The following is a 21,205-nucleotide window of genomic DNA, read 5'->3' as shown; positions in this document are numbered from 1 at the left end:
AGTCTACTTTTATTGAAAGCTAAGGAAATATTTTATTTCACATAACTGCAAAGTCTAGATATTTCTGAATTCAGGTGTCATTTTCCACGAGGCTCCAATAATCTCACCAGAAGTTTTAGTCCAACAATTCTCAGATCCACTTCCTTGAGTTAACTCTATTATTAGATAGGGTCGTCCGTCTTGGTAACAATATGCTTGCAGAAATTCTCAAAACTCAAAATTCCAAGATTAATAATAATAACTATACCACTTGTTGATGGACTATTGAATCCAGCTCTTTCTATATCTCTGAATAATTCACTTGGCTGAAGGAAAGTAAAGCTTTTTTTCTCTTAGTTTTATGTCCACCCTGGTCCTGGTGGTTGATTCAGTCCCTGAAGCCACATGGATAGAAAGTGGATAAGGGTTGATTCCCATAAGGAAAATAAGGATATCATTTTTAAAACAAAGATAGAATACTGTAATTTAGCTAAAAATAAAAAATCCTGGATCTACCTAATGATTATAAGATTACCTAAAACCTGGAAATAAAGACAAAAAAAGGCAGCCTGTTTTTTTCAACATCGTACAGGGATCCCTACCTAAGTCTTAGGAGAATGTATACTTTTGTTTCACCCCCACTCCATTTATTGAGGTATAAATGGCAAATAAATTGTACAATATTAAAAACTGGAAATGTACTTTTTCAACTCACTATTTACTATTGATCTTAGGTCCCAGATTTAGTAAAAGAGCCATGCTAAGTTGTAAATTTTGTCCAATAGAGATGTACATAACTTGTCTCATGGCAAAAGCAAAGATTATGGTTTATGACTGTAGAACCTTGGCCATTTTTATATTAAACTCAGCAATCTTGTGCTAATATTCCTATATTTAATTGCCTATAAATATCTGAAATGTTCTTTGGACCTATATTAATGACTTACTGTTTCCCTAATTAATTGATGTGTGAAATACATTTTTTTGAAATATTTGTTTATATTTACAAGAGAGTTATGATTTAATATTTCTGAAAATATTTTAGAACTGACATCCATATATATCGTCCTTCCCATACATATGTTTCCAAAAATATTCCTGACAATACAAAAATCATTAATTCCCTCCTGTTTTCACTGCATCCATCTCCCTCTCCAGGTAAGGAGTGGTCAGGTCGACTTAGTCTGTGTCTCCATGTGACCTGGAGACCTTTGGATAAATGTTAATTACCTTCAATTAATACAACATAAAAAGGAAGGTAAAACAATACAACAGTAAAAAATAATTGGAGAGAGGAAGTAACTGGAAAAAAAGTAATGTGGTTATTGCTTCATAGTTCTTATCCTATTCCAAAGAAGAGTGTGAAATTTTCACCCTGATAGTGGGATGATTCTTAGTTTTGTTTTGTTTTTTTTGTTTGCTTTGTTTTGTTTTTCTGGAAGGAGCTCCTTCACCCATTACTTCTACCTCACTACCCATGCCTCTTGGTTCTGGCTTCTGAAAGGAGTCCCTTATTCAGTGGTATCCATGCCCACATCTGAGATGGGAATTAGAAAGGATGTATATTCTGGGTGCTGACTCTCTTTATCATCTTACTTCCTGCAGGTTTGTTTACATGTGTCTTCATTGTGTGTGAGGATAGCAAATGTGAAAGTGGTGTTGGAATTGCTAAATGGGAAACCAATCATAATCTCTTAATCCCAGACACTAGAAGGTAACTACCTGGAAACCAGATAGCATGTTGAGCCACATTCCTTGAGCTGGACCTTGGAGTATCTGTTTCATAGCAACAATTCTCAGTTATATTCTCACTTCCCTAGCCCTCAGTTTAATGGCTTCCACTGAGGCAGCTGCTTTGGAACAATTTGAGACAATGAATGGGAAGGTGTAGTTAGTCAGCACTTGTCCATGCTATCTGCATTTATACCATAAAAATAACTGTCTCCTATGTCTGCCTGGTATTTTATAACAGGAGATTCATGGAAAGGGCCTGTGGGAATCAGACTTCTCTCATATCTCAATCTTATTACCAATTTTAGATCTGGATTCCTTAACTCTGCTAACAATAATAAGCTTTTTGTTAAATAGTTTAGCTTTTTCATCCCAACAAGCCTCCAGGTTATTACACTCTCAGCCATCCTTAGAGACTGGTCAGAGACAATAAGTATGCCTTTTCTTTCTGATGAGTCAGTTTCAAGACCAGTCTGTATCTTTATTACAGGATATTACTGAAATTATAAGAAGGGAAAAAGCTAACAACCCACTCTAACAACCTGAATTTTCTCTCTCAGATTTCAAAATGTACAATCATGTAAATTTATATTGTAAAGTACAACAAAGAACATTTTGTCCATCTGTTTGATAACAAGAATGGAACTTCCCTACTTAGGATTATTGTGATTCCCATTGTCTCTCAAACTACTTCTACTTGGGCAATTTCAGTTTTAGACTCTGCCACTTGTATGTTCACATCATGATACCAAATTTCAGTATCAGTTACGATAGGCTTTGACAGCTAATAATTAGCCTAAAATAGGATGGTGAAAACATTTTCTTAACCACCATACTACCTATTTCTTAGACATACTGTTGTTTTATTTTTTTTAACTTTTTGTGTGTATAACTATCATTTACTTCAGGGTGGTTTCATTTTTAATCACAAATTTAACTCAGCCTTCAATTATAGCTTTATTAAAAGATGTTTTACTTTCTATTGTAAGTATCATAATAATATGCAACAATAAAGGCTTCAGCTTTTCACTTTCTTATAAAATATAACTTTTTGAACAAAAAGGGGTGGAAAGACAATTTCCAGAGAGAGAAGGGCACACACACACACACACACACACACACACACACACACACACATATTTTGTTCTAGGCATTTTTGTACCAGGACAGCCAAAAATAAGTCCATTGATCAAAACGCTGAAAATAAACTCTATAGTCTCTATATTAAATTCAATTTAAGTATAAGAGATTGAAATGATAATAGTGTCACTCTGTATTGGTACACAGATGAGTGCAGTTCTTTCTCCTAATTTTATGTCCAAATATTGCTGGTGCTCCCTTCTCAACATGTGTTTGTCCTGGCTCAGCTGAAGAGGGAAGCACACCTCTCCAAAGCCCTATAAGCTAAAATAGAAGAGTATGAATTACTGAGAACATTGTCAATACCTTTAACTTTCATAAACCAAGAAATGATTCAGTCCACAAATACTATGTCCATCATCCCATCCCATCATTAGGACAAAAAGCATTCCTCCCCAACCAAAAAAGAAAAAAAGATACTTCTGATGTTCAAGACTATTCAATCCTATGCTAAAATCACCAGATACTGCAGAAGCATGCTTTCTTTAATAGTATCTAGAGTAACTTTTAAAAACAATGCTTTCAACGTCACAGCTGACATTGAGGTTCTTTCATTTAGCTCTCTCAGAGGTTCAAAATCCCCTATTCCCTTTACTTCTGCTTTCCAATTTTTATCACAGTTTAATATGACTGGTGTGATTATGAGTCAGGAGTATACATTTAAATATTGTTTAACCTTTCTCCTGTATCTGTACTAGGGTGATTTTTATTTTTAAAATTTCAGAAAGTTTATGTGTAGAGAATAGAAAAACATTTAGAAATAAATAAAAATGGAATAACTAAATATCAAGATATGCCAATGAAATAAATTATAATTTTAAAATAAAACACTAATAGAAAATGTAATATAATATCAATCTTATGTTTAATATTTAATGTAATGATTCATTTAAACTTTTCTTAAATTATTATGAATTACAGACAATTCCCTAAGAGCTCCTCAGTTATAGACTGACCACACAGTTTCCTGGCTGATCATAATTACTCAGCGATTGTTTACTGAAATGATTTGACCCTGTGGCAGAGATAGCTAATCCTTCACCAAACCTACTTTCTTTACTTCCTGGTTATAAGATATGGACTAAAAGTCTCCAGGGCCCTTACTAGATCCCCAGATGTAGCAATGCAATCTGAGATCTGGCTATGGAATATAGTTACTAAAGATGTATATCACTTTCAGATCTGACCTGCTAAAAACTTCCCACAAAATCATTCTTTCCACTTCCATGGTGATTTTGAAGCTATGTGTTGATGAAGATGGAACAAAACAAGAGAAGGACCCTGGGTTTGGAGGATAATTGACTTCCAGTTAGGACCAACTGCTTTGAACAGTGACAGAAAGAACTATGGTTTTCATAATATTTAAGTCATTATAACATATCATTGGATATGTTACAGCAACTATTTTTACCTTATATAAATCAGACTTTATTAAACAACAGGAAAGCCTGTTCCCTTTTTTCATTTTATTTATTTTTTTTCATTTTTATACAATTTTGAAAGGTTACTTTCCATTTACAGTTATTGCAAAATATTGGTTGTATTCCCTGTGTTGTACAAGGCATCCTTGAACCTGTCTTACACCCAATACTTTGTACCTCTCACTCCATGCACTCCTCTATTGCCACTCTCCCCACTGGTACTCATTAGTTTCTTCTCTATATCTGTGAGTCTACTTCTTTTTTGTTATATTCACTAGTTTATTGTATTTTTTAGTTTCCACCATATAATTGATATCATAAAGTATTTGTCTTTCTCTGTTTGACTTATTTCATCTAGCATAATGCCCTCAAAGTGCATCCATGGTGCTACAAATAGCAAAATTTTGTTCTTTTTTATGATTGAGTAGTATTCCATTCTATGTATATGTGTATATATATATATATATATGTATATACATATATATATATATATATCTCACATCTTCCTTATCCATTCAACTGTTGATGGACACAGGTTTTTTGTTTTTTTTTTTACACCTTTATTGGAGTATAATTGCTTTACAATGGTGAATTAGTTTCTGCTTTATAAAAAAGTGAATCAGTTATACATATTCATATGTTCCCATATCTCATCCCTCTTGTATCTCCCTCCCTCCCACCCTCGTCATCCCACCCCTCTAGGTGGTCACAAAGCACCAAGCTGATCTCCTTGTGCTATGCGGCTGATTCCCACTAGCTATCTATTTTACGTTTGGTAGTGTATACATGTCCATGCCACTCTCTCACCCTGTCACAGCTCACCACTTCCCCTCCCCATATCCCCAAGTCCATTCTCTAGTAGGTCTCTCTCTTTATTCTGGTCTTACCCCTAGGTTCTTCATGACATTCTTTTTCTTAGATTCCATACATATGTGTTAGTATATGGTATTTATCTTTCTCTTTCTGACTTACTTCACTCTACATGACAGACTCTAGGTCCATCCATCTCACTACAAATACCTCAATTTTGTTTCTTTTTATGGTTGAGCAATATTCCATTGTACCTATGTGCCACATCTCCTTTATCCATTCATCTGATGATGGACACTTAGGTTATTTCCATCTCCTGGCTATTGTAAATAGAGCTGCAATGAACATATTGGTACATGAATCTTTTTGAATTATAGTTTTTGCAGAATATATGCCCAGTAGTGGGATTGCTGGGTCATAGGGTAGTTATATTTGTAGACTTTAAAGGAACCTCCATACTGTTCCCATAGTGGCTGTACCAATTCACATTCTCATCAGGAGTGCAAGAGTGTTCCTTTTTCCCTACACCCTCTAGAGCACTTATTGTTTCTAGGTGTTTTGATGATGACCATTCTGACAGGTGTGAGATGATATCTCATTGTAGTTTTGATTTGAATTTCTCTAATGATTAATGATGTTGAGCATTCTTTCATGTGTTTGTTGGCAATCTGTATATCTTCTTTGCAGAAATGTCTATTTAGGTCTTCTGCTCATTTTTGGATTGAGTTGTTTGTTTTTTTGTTATTGAGCTGCATGAGCTGCTTGTAAATTTTGGAGATTAATCCTTTATCAGTTGCTTCCTTTGCAAATATTTACTCCATTCCTGAGGGTTGTCTTTTGGTCTTGTTTATGGTTTCCTTTGCTGTGCAAAAGCTTTGAATTTTCATTAGGTCCAATTTGTTTATTTTTGTTTTTATTTCCATTACTCTAGGATGTGGATCAAAAAGGATCTTGCTGAGATTTATGTCATATAGTGTTCTGCCTATGTTTTCCTCTAAGAGTTTGATAGTTTCTGGCCTTACATTTAGGTCTTTAACCCACTTTGAGTTTATTTTTGTGTATGGGGTTAAGAAGTGCTCTAATTGCATACTTTTACATGTACCGGTCCAGTTTTCCCAGCACCACTTATTGAAGAGTCTGTCTTTTCTCCACTGTATATTCTGTCCTCCTTTATCAAAGATAAGTTGACCATATGTGTATGGGTTTATCTCTGTGCTTTCTATCCTGCTCCATTGATCTATCTTTCTATTTTTGTGCCAGTACCATACTGTCTTGATTACTGTAGCTCTGCAGTATAGTCTAAAGTCAGGGAGCCTGATTCCTCCAGCTCCGTTTTTTGTTCTCAAGATTGCTTTGGCTATTCGGGGTCTTTTGTGATTCCATACAAGTTGTGAAATTTTTTGTTCTAGTTCTGTAAAAAATGGCAGTGGTAGTTTGATAGGGATTGCACTGAATCTGTAGATTGCTTTGTGTAGTAGAGTCATTTTCACAATGTTGATTCTTCCAATCCAAGAACATGGTATATCTCTCCATCTATTTGTATCATCTTTAATTGCTTTCATCAGTGTCTTATAATTTTCTGCATACAGGTCTTTTGTCTCCTTAGGTAGGTTTATTCCTAGATATTTTATTCTTTTTGTTGCAATGGTAAATGGGAGTGATTTTTTGATTTCACTTTCAGATTTTTCATCATTAGTGTATAGGAATGCCAGAGATTTCTGTGCATTAATTTTGTATCCTGCTACTTTACCAAATTCATTGATTAGCTCTACTAGTTTTCTGGTAGCGTCATTAGGATTCTCTATGTATAGTATCATGTCATTGGCAAACAGTGACTGCTTTACTTCTTCTTTTCCAATTTGGATTCCTTTTATTTCCTTTTCTTCTCTGATTGTTGTGGCTAAAACTTACAAAACTGTGTTGAATAAGAAGAGTGGTGAGAGTGGACAACCTTGTCTTGTTCCTGATCTTAGTGGAAATGCTTTCAGTTTTTCACCATTGAGGATGATGTTGGCTGTGGGTTTGTCATATATGGCCTTTATTATGTTCGGGAAAGTTCCCTGTATGCCTACTTTCTGGAGGGTTTTTTATCATAAATGGGTGTTGAATTTTGTCGAAAGCTTTCTCTGCATCTATTGAGATGATCATATGGTTTTTCTCCTTCAATTTGTTAATATGGTGTATCACCTTGATTGATTTGTATATATTGAAGAATCCTTGCATTCCTGGAATAAACCTCACTTGATCATGGTGTATGATCCTTTTAATGTGCTGTTGGATTCTGTTTGCTAGTCTTTTGTTGAGGATTTTTGCATCTATGTTCATCAGTGATATTGGCCTGCTGTTTTCTTTCTTTGTGATATCCTTGTCTGGTTTTGGTATCAGGGTGATGGTGGCCTCGTAGAATGAGTTTGGGAGTGTTCCTCCCTCTGCTCTGTACTGGAAGGTTTTGAGAAGAATACGTGTTAGTTCTTCTCTAAATGTTTGATAGAATTCTCCTGTGAAGAGAGAATTCTTCACAGGAGAATTCTTCTCCTGTGAAGCCATCTGGCCCTGGGCATTTGTTTGCTGGAAGATTATAATCACAGTTTCAACTTCAGTGCTTGTGATTGGTCTGTTCATATTTTCTATTTCTTCCTGGTGCAGGCTCGGCAGGTTGTGCATTTCTAAGAATTTGTTCATTTTATTGGCATAGAGTTGCTTGTAGTAATCTCTCATGATCTTTTGTATTTCTACAGTGTCAGTTGTTACTTCTCCTTTTTCATTTCTAATTCTATTGATTTGAGTCTTCTCCCTATTTTTCTTGATGAGTCTGGCTAATGGTTTATCAATTTTGTTTATCTTCTCAAAGAACCAGCTTTTAGTTTTGTGGATCTTTGCTATCTTTTCCTTCATTTATCTTTCATTTATTTCTGATCTGATCTTTATGATTTCTTTCCTTCTGCTAACTTTGTTTTTTTGTTGTTGTTGTTCTTCTTTCTCTAATTGCTTTAGGTGCAAGGTTAGGTTGTTTATTCAAGATGTTTCCTGTTTTTTAAGGTAGGATTGTATTGCTATAAACTTCCCTCTTAAAACTGCTTTTGGGGGGGACCTTGAAGATGGCGGAAGAGTAAGACGCGGAGATCGCCTTCCTCCCCACGGATACACCAGAAATACATCCACACGTGGAACAACTCCTACAGAACTCCTACTGAAGGCTGGCAGAAGACCTCAGACCTCCCAAAAGGCAAGAAACTCCCCACGTACCTGGGTAGGGCAAAAGAAAAAAAGAAAAAGGACGGCACCTGCACCAGTGGGAGGGAGCTGTGAAGGAGGAAAAGTTTCCACACACTAGGAAGCCCTTCCGCGGGCGGAGACTGCGGGAGGCGGAGGGGGGAGTTTTGGGACCGCGGAGTAGTGCACAGCGACGGGTGCGGAGGGCAAAGCGGGGAGATTCCTGCACAGACGATCGGTGCCGACCAGCACTCACCAACCCGAGAGGCTTGCTGCTCACCCACCGGGGCGGGCGGGGCTGCGAGCTGAGGCTCGGGTTTTGGTTTTGGACGGAGCTCAGGGAGAGGACTGGGGTTGGCGGCTTGAACATAGCCTGAAGGGGTTAGTGCACCACGACTAGCCGGGAGGGAGTTCGGGGAAAAGCCTGCACCGGCCGAAGAGGCAAGAGACTTTTTCTTCCCTCTTTGTTTCCTGGTGCGCGAGGAGAGGGGTTTAAGAGCGCTGCTTAAAGGAACTCCAGAGACGGGCGCGAGCCGCGGCTAAAAGCGCAAACCCCAGAGACGGGCGCGAGCCGCGGCTGAGGGCGCGAGCCCCCGAGATGGGCGCGAGCCGCGGCTGAAAGCGCAAACCCCAGAGACGGGCGCGAGCCGCGGCTAAAACCGCGGAGCCCAGAGACGGGCGGGAGACGCTAAGGCTGCTGCTGCCGCCACCAAGGGGCCTGTGTGCGAGCACAGGTCACTCTCCACACCCCTCTTCCGCGGAGCCTGTGCAGCCCGCCACTGCCAGGTTCCCGGGATCCAGGGACAACTTCCCCGGGACAACGCACGGCGGGCCTCAGGCTGGTGCAGCGTCACGCCGGCCTCTGCCACAACGTCACGCTGCCTCTGCCGCCGCAGGCCGGCCCCGCACGCAGTGCCCCTCCTTCCGCCATCCCCCAACCCCCGGCCTGAGTGAGCCGGAGGCCCCGAATCAGCGGCTCCTTTAACCCCGTCCTGTCTGAGCGAAAAAACAGACGCCCTCCAGCGACCTACACGCCGAGGCAGGGCCAAATCCAAAGGTGAGCTCCTGTGAGCTGTGAGAACAAAGAAGAGAAAGGGAAATCTCTCCCAGCAGCCACAGAAGCAGCGGATTAAAGCTCCACAATCAACTTGATATACCCTGCATCTGTGGAATACCTGAATAGACAAGGAATGATCCCAAATTGAAGAGGTGGAATTTAGGAGCGAGATCTATGATTTTTTTCCCTTTTCCTCTTTTGGTGAATGTGTACGTGTATGCTTCTGTGTGACATCTAGTCTGTATACTCTAGCTTCCACCATTTGTCCTAGGGCTCTATCCGTCCATGACTTTTTTTTAAAAATTCCTTTTCTTAATAATTAAGTTTAATTGTAATAACTTTATTATACTTTACCTTCGTTCTTTCTTTCTTTCCTTCCTTCCCTCCCTCCTTTAGACAACGAATCACCCCAAATTGAGGAGGTGGTCTCAGGGAGCAGGATTTATGATTTTTCCCCCTTTACCTCTTTTTGTGAAGGTGTATGTGTATGCTTCTGTGTAAGATTTTCTCCGTATAGCTTTGCTTCCAACATTTGTCCTAAGGTTCTATCCACCCCTTTTTTTTTTTCTAAATATTTTTTAATTCAATAACTATATTATACTTTATTTTATTTTTACTGTATCATCTTTCTTTCTGTCTTTTTTTTCCTTCATTCCCTCCTTCCTTCCTTCCTCCCTCCCTCCCTCCCTCCTTTCTTTCCTTCTTTGCTTCTTTCTTCCTTCCTTCCTTTCCTCCTTTCCCTCTTTCTTTACTCATACTTGTACTAATTCTCCCTACTTTTTCTCCCTTTTATTCTGAGCTGTGTGGATGAAAGGCTCTTGGTGCTCCAGCCAGGAGTCAGGGCTCTGCCTCTGAGGTAGGAGAGCCAACTTCAGGACACTGGTCAACAAGAGACCTCCCAGCTCCACATAATATTAAACGGTGGAAATATCCCAGAGACCTCCATCTTAACACCAGCACCCAGCTTCACTCAACGACCAGCAAGCCACAGTGCTGGACAACCTATGCCAAACAACTAGCAAAACAGGAACACAACCCCACCCATTAGCAGAGAGGCTGCCTAAAATCATAATAAGGCCACAGACACCCCAAAACACACCACCAGACGTGAACCTGCCCACTAGAGAGACAAGATCCAGCCTCATCAAGCACAACACAGGCACTAGTCCCCTCCACCAGGAAGCCTACACAACCCACTGAAACAACCTTAGCCACTGGAGACAGACATCAAAAACAACGGGAACTACGAACCTGCAGCCTGCAAAAAGGAGACCCCAAACACAGTAAGCAAAATGAGAAGACAGAAAAACACACAGCAGATGAAGGAGCAAGATAAAAACCCACCAGACCTAACAAATGAAGAGGAAATAGGCAATCTACCTGAAAAAGAATTCAGAATAATGATAGTAAGGATGATCCAAAATCTTGGAAGTAGAATGGACAAAATGCAAGAAACAGTTAACAAGGACCTACAAGAACTAAAGATGAAACAAGCAACGATGAACAATGCAATAAATGAAATTAAAATCACTCTAGATAGGATCAATAGCAGAATAACTGAGGCAGAAGAACGGATAAGTGACCTGGAAGATAAAGTAGTGGAAATAACTACTGCAGAGCAGAATAAAGAAAAAAGAATGAAAAGAACTGAGGACAGTCTCAGAGACCTCTGGGACAACATAAAACACACCAACATTCGAATTATAGGGGTTCCAGAAGAAGAAGAAAGAAAGAAAGGGACTGAGAAAATATTTGAAGAGATTATAGTTGAAAACTTCCCTAATATGGGAAAGGAAATAGTTAATCAAGTCCAGGAAGCACAGAGGGTCCCATACAGGATAAATACAAGGAGAAACACGCCAAGACACATATTAATCAAACTGTCAAAAATTAAATACAAAGAAAGCATATTAAAAGCAGCAAGGGAAAAACAACAAATAACACACAAGGGAATCCCCATAAGGTTAACAGCTGATCTCTCAGCAGAAACCCTACAAGCCAGAAGGGAGTGGCAGGACATACTGAAAGTGATGAAGGAGAATAGCCTGAAACCAAGACTACTCTACCCAGCAAGGATCTCATTCACATTTGATGGAGAAATTAAAACCTTTACAGACAAGCAAAAGCTGAGAGAGTTCAGCACCACCAAACCAGCTTTACAACAAATGCTAAAGGAACTTCTCTAGACACGAAACACAAGAGAAGGAAATGACCTATAGTAGCGAACCCAAAACAATATATAAAATGGAAATAGGAACATACATATCGATAATTACCTTAAATGTAAATGGACTAAATGCTCCCACCAAAAGACACAGACTGGCTGAATGGATACAAAAACAAGACCCTTATATATGCTGTCTACAAGAGACCCACTTCAGAACTAGAGACACATACAGACTGAAAGTAAGGGGATGGAAAAAGATATTCCATGCAAATGGAAACCAAAAGAAAGCTGGAGTAGCAATTCTCATATCAGACAAAATAGACTTTAAAATAAGGACTATTAAAAGGGACAAAGAAGGACACTACATAATGATCAAGGGATCGATCCAAGAAGAAGATATAACAATTGTAAATATTTATGCACCCAACATAGGAGCACCTCAATACATAAGGCAAATACTAACAACCATAAAAGGGGAGATCAACAGTAACACATTCATAGTAGGGGACTTTAACACCCCACTTTCACCCATGGACAGATCATCCAAAATGAAAATAAATAAGGAAACACAAGCTTTAAAAGATACATTAAACAAGATGGACTTAATTGATATTTATAGGACACTCCATCCAAAAACAACAGAATACACATTTTTCTCAAGTGCTCATGGAACATTCTCCAGGATAGATCATATCTTGGGTCACAAATCAAGCCTTGGTAAATTTAAGAAAACTGAAATTGTATCAAGTATCTTTTCCGACCACAACGCCATGAGACTAGATATCAATTACAGGAAAAGATCTGTAAAAAATACAAACACATGGAGGCTAAACAATACACTACTTAATAATGAAGTGATCACTGAAGAAATCAAAGAGGAAATAAAAAAATACCTAGAAACAAATGACAATGGAGACACAACGACCCAAAACCTATGGGATGCAGCAAAAGCAGTCCTAAGGGGGAAGTTTATAGCAATACAAGCCCACCTTAAGAAGCAGGAAACATCTCGAATAAACAACCTAACCTTGCACCTCAAGCAATTAGAGAAAGAAGAACAAAAAAACCCCAAAGCTAGCAGAAGGAAAGAAATCATAAAAATCAGATCAGAAATAAATGAAAAAGAAATGAAGGAAACAATAGCAAAGATCAATACAACTAAAAGCTGGTTCTTTGAGAAGATAAACAAAATAGATAAACCACTAGCCAGACTCATCAAGAAAAAAAGGGAGAAGACTCAAATCAATAGAATTAGAAATGAAAAAGGAGAAGTAACAACTGACACTGCAGAAATAAAAAAAATCATGAGAGATTACTACAAGCAACTCTATGCCAATAAAATGGACAATCTGGAAGAAATGGACAAATTCTTAGAAATGCACAACCTGCCAAGACTGAATCAGGAAGAAATAGAAAATATGAACAGACCAATCACAAGCACTGAAATTGAAACTGTGATTAAAAACCTTCCAACAAACAAAAGCCCAGGACCAGATGGCTTCACAGGTGAATTCTATCAAACGTTTAGAGAAGAGCTAACACCTATCCTTCTCAAACTCTTCCAAAATATAGCAGAGGGAGGAACACTCCCAAATTCCTTCTACGAAGCCACCATCACCTTGATACCAAAACCAGACAAGGATGTCACAAAGAAAGAAAACTACAGGCCAATATCACTGATGAACATAGATGCAAAAATCCTCAACAAAATACTAGCAAACAGAATCCAACAGCACATTAAAAGGATCATACACCATGATCAAGTGGGGTTTATTCCAGGAATGCAAGGATTCTTCAATATACGCAAATCTATCAATGTGATAAACCATATTAACAAATTGAAGGAGAAAAACCATATGATCATCTCAATAGATGCAGAGAAAGCTTTCGACAAAATTCAACACCCATTTATGATAAAAACCCTCCAGAAAGTAGGCATAGAGGGAACTTTCCTCAACATAATAAAAGCCATATACGACAAGCCCACAGCAAACATCATCCTCAATGGTGAAAAACTGAAAGCATTTCCACTAAGATCAGGAACAAGACAAGGTTGCCCACTCTCACCACTCTTATTCAACATAGTTTTGGAAGTTTTAGCCACAGCAATCAGAGAAGAAAAGGAAATAAAAGGAATCCAAATCGGAAAAGAAGAAGTAAAGCTGTCACTGTTTGCAGATGACATGATACTATACATAGAGAATCCTAAAGATGCTACCAGAAAACTACTAGAGCTAATCAATGAATTTGGTAAAGTAGCAGGATACAAAATTAATGCACAGAAATCTCTGGCATTCCTATATACTAATGATGAAAAATCTGAAAGTGAAATCAAGAAAACACTCCCATTTACCATTGCAACAAAAAGAATAAAATATCTAGGAATAAACCTACCTAAGGATACGAAAGACCTGTATGCAGAAAATTATAAGACACTGATGAAAGAAATTAAAGATGATACAAATAGATGGAGAGATATACCATGTTCTTGGATGGGAAGAATCAACATTGTGAAAATGACTCTACTACCCAAAGCAATCTACAGATTCAATGCAATCCCTATCAAACTACCACTGGCATTTTTCACAGAACTAGAACAAAAAATTTCGCAATTTGTATGGAAACACAAAAGACCCCGAATAGCCAAAGCAATCTTGAGAACGAAAAAAGGAGCTGGAGGAATAAGGCTCCCTGACTTCAGACTATATTACAAAGCAACAGTAATCAAGACAGTATGGTACTGGCACAAAAACAGAAAGATAGATCAGTGGAACAGGATAGAAAGCCCAGAGATAAACCCACGCACATATGGACACCTCATCTTTGATAAAGGAGGCAGGAATGTACAGTGGAGAAAGGACAGCCTCTTCAATAAATGGTGCTGGGAAAACTGGACAGGTACATGTAAAAGTATGAGATTAGATCACTCCCTAACACCATACACAAAAATAAGCTCAAAATGGATTAAAGACCTAAATGTAAGGCCAGAAACTATCAAACTCTTAGAAGAAAACATAGGAAGAACACTCTATGACATATATCACAGCAAGATCCTATCTAACCCACCTCCTAGAGTAATGGAAATAAAAACAAAAATAAACAAATGGGACCTAATGAAACTTCAAAGCTTTTGCACAGCAAAGGAAACGATAACCAAGACCAAAAGACAACCCTCAGAATGGGAGAAAACATTTGCAAATGAAGCAACTGACAAAGGATTAATCTCCAAAATTTACAAGCAGCTCATGCAGCTCAATAACAAAAAAACAAACAACCCCATCCAAAAATGGGCAGAAGACCTAAATAGACATTTCTCCAAAGAAGATATAGAGAATGCCAACAAACACATGAAAGAATGCTCAACATCATTAATCATTAGAGAAATGCAAATCAAAACTACAATGAGATATCATCTCACACCAGTCAGAATGGACATCATCAAAAAATCAAGAAACAATAAATGCTGGAGAGGGTGTGGAGAAAAGGGGACACTCTTGCACTGCTGGTGGGAATGTGAATTGGTTCAGCCACTGTGGAGAACAGTATGGAGGTTCCTTAAAAAACTACAAATAGAATTACCATATGACCCAGCAATCCCACTACTGGGCATATACCCTGAGAAAACCAAAATTCAAAGAGAGTCATGTACCAAAATGTTCATTGCAGCTCTATTTACAATAGCCAGGACATGGAAACAACCTAAGCGCCCATCATCGGATGAATGGATAAAGAAGATGTGGCACATATACACAATGGAATATTACTCAGCCTTAAAAAGAAATGAAATTGAGCTATTTGTAATGAGATGGATAGACCTAGAATCTGTCATACAGAGTGAAGTAAGTCAGAAAGAAAAAGACAAATACCGTATGCTAACACATATATATGGAATTTAAGGGAAAAAAATGTCATGGAGAACCTAGGGGTAAGATAGGAATAAAGACGCAGACCTACTGGAGAACGGACTTAAGGATATGGGGAGGGGGAAGGGTGAGTTTTGACAGGGCGAGAGAGAGTCATGGACATATACACACTAACAAACGTAGTAAGGTAGATAGCTGGGGGGAAGCAGCCGCAAGGCACAGGGATATTAGCTCGGTGCTTTGGAACAGCCTGGAAGGGTGGGATGGGGAGAGTGGGAGGGAGGGAGACGCAAGAGGGAAGACATATGGGAACATATGTATATGTATAACTGATTCACTTTGTTATAAAGCAGAAACTAACACACCATTGTAAAGCAATTATACCCCAATAAAGATGTTTAAAAAAAAAAAAAAAAAAAAAACTGCTTTTGCTGCATCCCATTGGTTTTGGGTCATCGTGTCCCCGTTGTCATTTATTTCTAGGTATTTTTTGATTTCCTCTTTGATCTCTTCAGTGATCACTTCTTTATTAAGTAGTGTATTGTTTAGCCTCCATATGTTTGTATTTTTTACAGATATTTTCCTGTAACTGATATCTAGTCTCAGAGTGTTGTGGTTGGAAAAGATACTCTATACAATTTCAATTTTCTTAAATTTACCAAGGCTTGATTTGTGACCCAAGATATGATCTATCCTGGAGAGTGTTCCATGAGCACTTGAGAAAAATGTGTATTCTGTTGTTTTTGGGTGAAATGTCCTATAAATATTAATTAAGTCCATCTTGTTTAATGTATCATTTAAAACTGGTTTTCCTTATTTATTTTCATTTTGGATGATCTGTCCATTGGTGAAAGTGGGGTGTTAAAGTCCCCTACTATGAATGTGTTACTGTCGATTTCCCCTTTTATGGCTGTTAGTATTTGCCTTATGTATTGATATGCTCCTATGTTGGGTGCATAAATATTTACAATTGTTATATTTTTCTTGGATTGATCCCTTGATCATTATGTACCGTCCTTCTTTGTCTCTTCTAATAGTCTTTATTTTAAAGTCTATTTTGTCTGATATGAGAATTGCTACTCCAGCTTTCTTTTGGTTTCCATTTGTATGGAATATCTTTTTCCATCCCCTCACTTTCAGTCTGTATGTGTCTCTATGTCTGAAGTGGGTCTCTTGTGGACAGCATATATATGGGTGTTGTTTTTGTATCCATTCAGCCAGTCTGTGTCTTTTGCTGGGAGCATTTAACTATTTACATTTAAGGTAATTATCGATATGTATGTTCCTATTGCCATTTTCTTAATTGTTTTGGGCTTGTTGTTGTAGGTCTTTTCCTTCTCTTGTGTTTCTTGCCTAGAGAAGTTCCTTTAGCATTTTTTATAAAGCTGGTTTTTTGGTGCTGAACTCTCTCAGCTTTTGCTTGTCTGTAAAGGTTTTAATTTCTCCATCAAATCTGAATGAGATCCTTGCTGGGCAGAGTAATCTTGGTTGTAGGTTTTTCTCCTTCATCACTTTAAATATGTTCTGCCAGTCCCTTCTGGCTTGCAGAGTTTCTGCTGAAAGATCAGCTGTTAACCTTTTGGGGATTCCCTTGTGTGTTATTTGTTGTTTTTCCCTTTCTGCTTTTAATATGCTTTCTTTGTATTTAATTTTTGACAGTTTGATTAATATGTGTCTTGGCGTATTTCTCCTTGGATTTATTGTGTATGGGACTCTCTGTGCTTCCTGGACTTGATTAACTATTTCTTTTCCCATATTAGGGAAGTTTTCAACTATAATCTCTTCAAATATTTTCTCAGTCCCTTTCTTTATCTCTTCATCTTCTGTGACCCCTATAATTCGAATCTTGGTGCATTTAATGTTGTCCCAGATGTCTCTGAGACTGTTCTCAGTTCTTTTCATTCTTTTTTCTTTATTCTTCTCTGCAGTAGTTGTTTCCACTACTTTATCTTCCAGGTAACTTATCTGTTTTTCTGCCTCTTTTCTTCTGCTATTGAACCCTTCTAGAGTATTTTTAATTTCATTTATTGTGCTTTTCATCATTGCTTGTTTCATCTTTGTTTCTTCTAGGTCCTTGTTAAATGTTTCCTGCATTTTGTCTATTCTATTTCCAAGATTTTGCATCATCTTTACTATCATTATTCTGAATTATTTTTCAGGTAGACTGCCTATTTCCTCTTCATTTGTTAGGTCTGGTGGGGTTTCTTCTTGCTTCTTCATCTGCTGTGTGTTTTTCTGCTTCTCATTTTGCTTGCCTTAGTGTGTTTGGGGTCTCCATTTTGCAGGCTGCAGGTTCATAGTTCCCGTTGTTTTTGATGTCTGTCCCCAGTGGCTAAGGTTGGTTCAGTGGTTGAGGGGACTAGTGCCTGTGTTCTGGTGGATGAGGCCGGATCTTGTCTTTCTGGTGGGCAGGTCCTTTTCTGGTGGTGTGTTTTGGGGTGTCTGTGGACTTATTATGATTTTAGGTAGCCTCTCTGCTAATGGGTGGGGCTCTGTTCCTGTTTTGCTAGTTGTTTGGCATAAGGTGACCAGCACTGTTTCTTGCTGGTCGTTGAGTGAAGCTGGGTGTTGGTGTTGAGATCGAGATCTCTGGGAGATTTTCACCATTTGATATTACATGGACCTGGGAGTTCTCTTGTGGACTAGTGTCCTGAAGTTGGCTGTCCCACGGCAGAGGCACAGCACTGACTCCTGGCTGGAGCACCAAGAGCCTTTCATCCACATGCATCAGAATAAAAGGGAGAAAAAGAAGGAAAGAAAGAAAGAAAGAAAGAAAGAAAGAAAGAAAGAAAGAAAGAAAGAAAGAAAGAAAGAAAGAAAGAAAGAAAGAAAGAAAGGAAAAGAAAGAAAGGAGAAAATAAAATAAAGTAAGATAAAATAAAGTTATTAAAATAAAAATAATTATTAAGAAAATATTTTTTTTAAGTAAAAAAAAAAACACCCACCCAAAAATGCAAACAGATAGAATCCTAGGGCAACTGGTGAAAGCAAAGCTATACAGACAAAATCCCACAGAGAAGCATACACACTCACAAAAAGAGGAAAGGGGAAAGAATAATAAATCTTGCTCTCAGAGTCCACCTCCTCAATTTGGGATGATTCGTTTTCTATTCAGTTATTCCACAGGTGCAGGGTACTTCAAGTTGATTGTGGAGATTTAATCCGCTGCTCCTGAGGATGCTGGGAGAGATTTCCCTTTCTCTTCTTTGTTTGCACAGCTCCCGGGGCTCAGTTTTGGATTTGTCCCTGCCTCTGCATGTAGGTTGTCTGAGGGCATCTGTTCGTCGCTCAGACAGGATGGGGTTAAAGGAGCAGCTAACTCGGGGGCTCTGGCTCACTGAGGCCGGGGGAAGGGAGGGGTGCAGATGCGGGGCGAGCCTGCAGCGGCAGAGGCCAGTGCAACGTTGCACCAGCCTGAGGCGCTCCATGCGTTCTCCCAGTGATGTTGTCCCTGGATCACGGGACCCTGACAGTGGTGGGCTGCACAGAAATCTGGAAGGGGAAGTGTGGAGAGTGACCTGTGCTCTCACACAGGCTTCTTGGTGGTGGCAGCCGCAGCCTTAGCGTCTCATGCCCGTCTCTGGGGTCCTCGCTGTTAGCCAGTGCTCGCGCCTGTCTCTGGAGCTCCTTTAAGCGGTGCTCTTAATCCCCTCTCCTCACGTACCAGGAAACAAAGAGGGAAGAAAAAGTCTCTTGCCTCTTCAGCAAGTCCAGACTTTTCCCCGGACTCCCTCTCGGCTCTCCGTGGAGCACTAATCCTTTCAGGTTGTGTTCACGCCACCAACTCCAGTCCTCTCCCTGCGATCTGATGGAAGCCACATCCTCAGCTCCCAGCTCTGCCCGCCCCGGCGGGTGAGCAGACAAGTCTCTTGGACTGGTGAGTGCCGGTCGGCACCGATCCTCTGAGCGGGAATCTCTCTGCTTTGCCCTCTGCAACCCTGTGGCTGCACTCTCCTCCTTGGCTCCAAAGCTTTCCCCTCCACCACCTGCAGTCTCCACCCATAAAGGGGCTTCCTAGTTTGTGGAAACCTTTCCTCCTTCACAGCTCCCTCCCACTGGTGCAGGTCCCATCCCTATTCTTTTGTCTCTGTTTATTTTTTTTTTCTTTTGCCCTACCCAGGTACGTGGGGAGTTTCTTACCTTTTGTGAGGTCTGAGGTCTTCTGCCAGCGCTCAGTAGGTGTTCTATAGTTGTTCCACGTGTAGATGTATTTCTGATGTATCTGTGGAGAGGAAGGTGATCTCTACATCTTACTCTTCTGCCATCTTCCCCCTCTCTCCCACTTAGGTTGTTTCCATATCTTGGCTACTGTAAATAATGCAGTTATGAACATTGGGATGTATGTATCTTTTCAAATTACTGTTTTTGTTACCTTCAGATAGGTAACAAAACACTCCCAAGAGTGGAATTGCTGGGTGATACAGTAGTTCTATTCCCTTTTAACAGAAGGAATCAATCAACAGAAGGCCATCCTTCACAGACCAAAAACACTCACTGTCAGCCCTTAGAAGCATATGACACTCTGGGAGTGATGAGAGTTCCTAGAATTCTCTTGTTTTACTCATCTTTACAAAATCCCTTTCCTAAACACCCTACATAAGGATTCTTTTCTGTATGGGTTATGTTAGTTTCCAATGGCTGCCATTGCAAAGTACGACAAACTGGGTGGCTTAAAATAACAGATATTTATTCCCTAGCAGTTCTGGAGACTAGAACTCCAGATCAAGGTGTCATGTTCCCTCCTAAATCTCAAGAAAATAATCCTTCTTGTCTGTTCTAGCTTCTGGTGGTTGCTGGCAACCCTTCCTTTTCCTGATGCATGTCTGTGTTTCTATATCCAAATGTCTCTGTTCTTATAAAGACACCAGTCACATTAAATTTAGGGCTCACCCTAATTCAGTATGATCTCATGGAACTTGATTACTTATGCAAAGACCCTATTTCCTAACATTCTGAGGTTCCCAATGGAAATGAATTTTGAGGCAATGCTATCAACACAGTACAGTGTGGGAGGGAATAAGAAGAGGGTTAGAGGGACAGGTCTTTTGTAGGATAAGTATGTGCATAACATTCATAATAAATTTCCATAAATAAACAATATCATAAAAGTTGCCTACTTTTTATAATTTGGAAGTGCAAACAAAGGGTACACTTTGAGATGGAGAGGACACCAACAGTGGCCAGTGCTACAGATGACAATAAACTTGTCATCCTACATTTTGGGGGAATGTTTTAAGGGTCCAGGTTGTGGTTCTCAACAAATTGGTTTTGACTCTAATTTTGAAATTGTTACTCATATTGGATTGAACTGTTTAATTATTTACTAATTCACAAAACACTGTCCTAACATCAACTTATTCATTCATTAAATTATGCAATAATTTCAGTTTGTAAATTCAAAATAAAAATATAAATAACCATAAAAATACATAATGTCATGTAAGACTTCATCTCAAGATGACCAAACATAAAATTTAGAGTTGTTTATTGGACTTGAAAATGAGTGATATAGACATACCTGTGATTTTCCCATTTCTCTAACATCCCTTTTCCTTTCTTCAGTAAATAAATATGCATGTTTTCCCTTTTGTCGATCTTATCCTAAGAACTGACATAATGTTTTTGAGTGAAATAAAATAATAAAGTATGCTTGTATCAAAGAGATATTACAAATTTATTCTGTAAATATTGAATTAGTATACACTATGTGCCGTGTTTTGGGCTAGGTACTTGGGATATAATATAATAAATTGTATACTTGATGGCTTCCTGACTTCTTTCCTGACTTGTCACACCCTATACACAGAACGGCCTCTGATTACAG

This window comes from Phocoena phocoena, chromosome 18, assembly GCF_963924675.1.
Source record: "Phocoena phocoena chromosome 18, mPhoPho1.1, whole genome shotgun sequence".
Taxonomy (NCBI): domain Eukaryota; kingdom Metazoa; phylum Chordata; class Mammalia; order Artiodactyla; family Phocoenidae; genus Phocoena; species Phocoena phocoena.
This window is presented reverse-complemented; position numbering follows the sequence as displayed.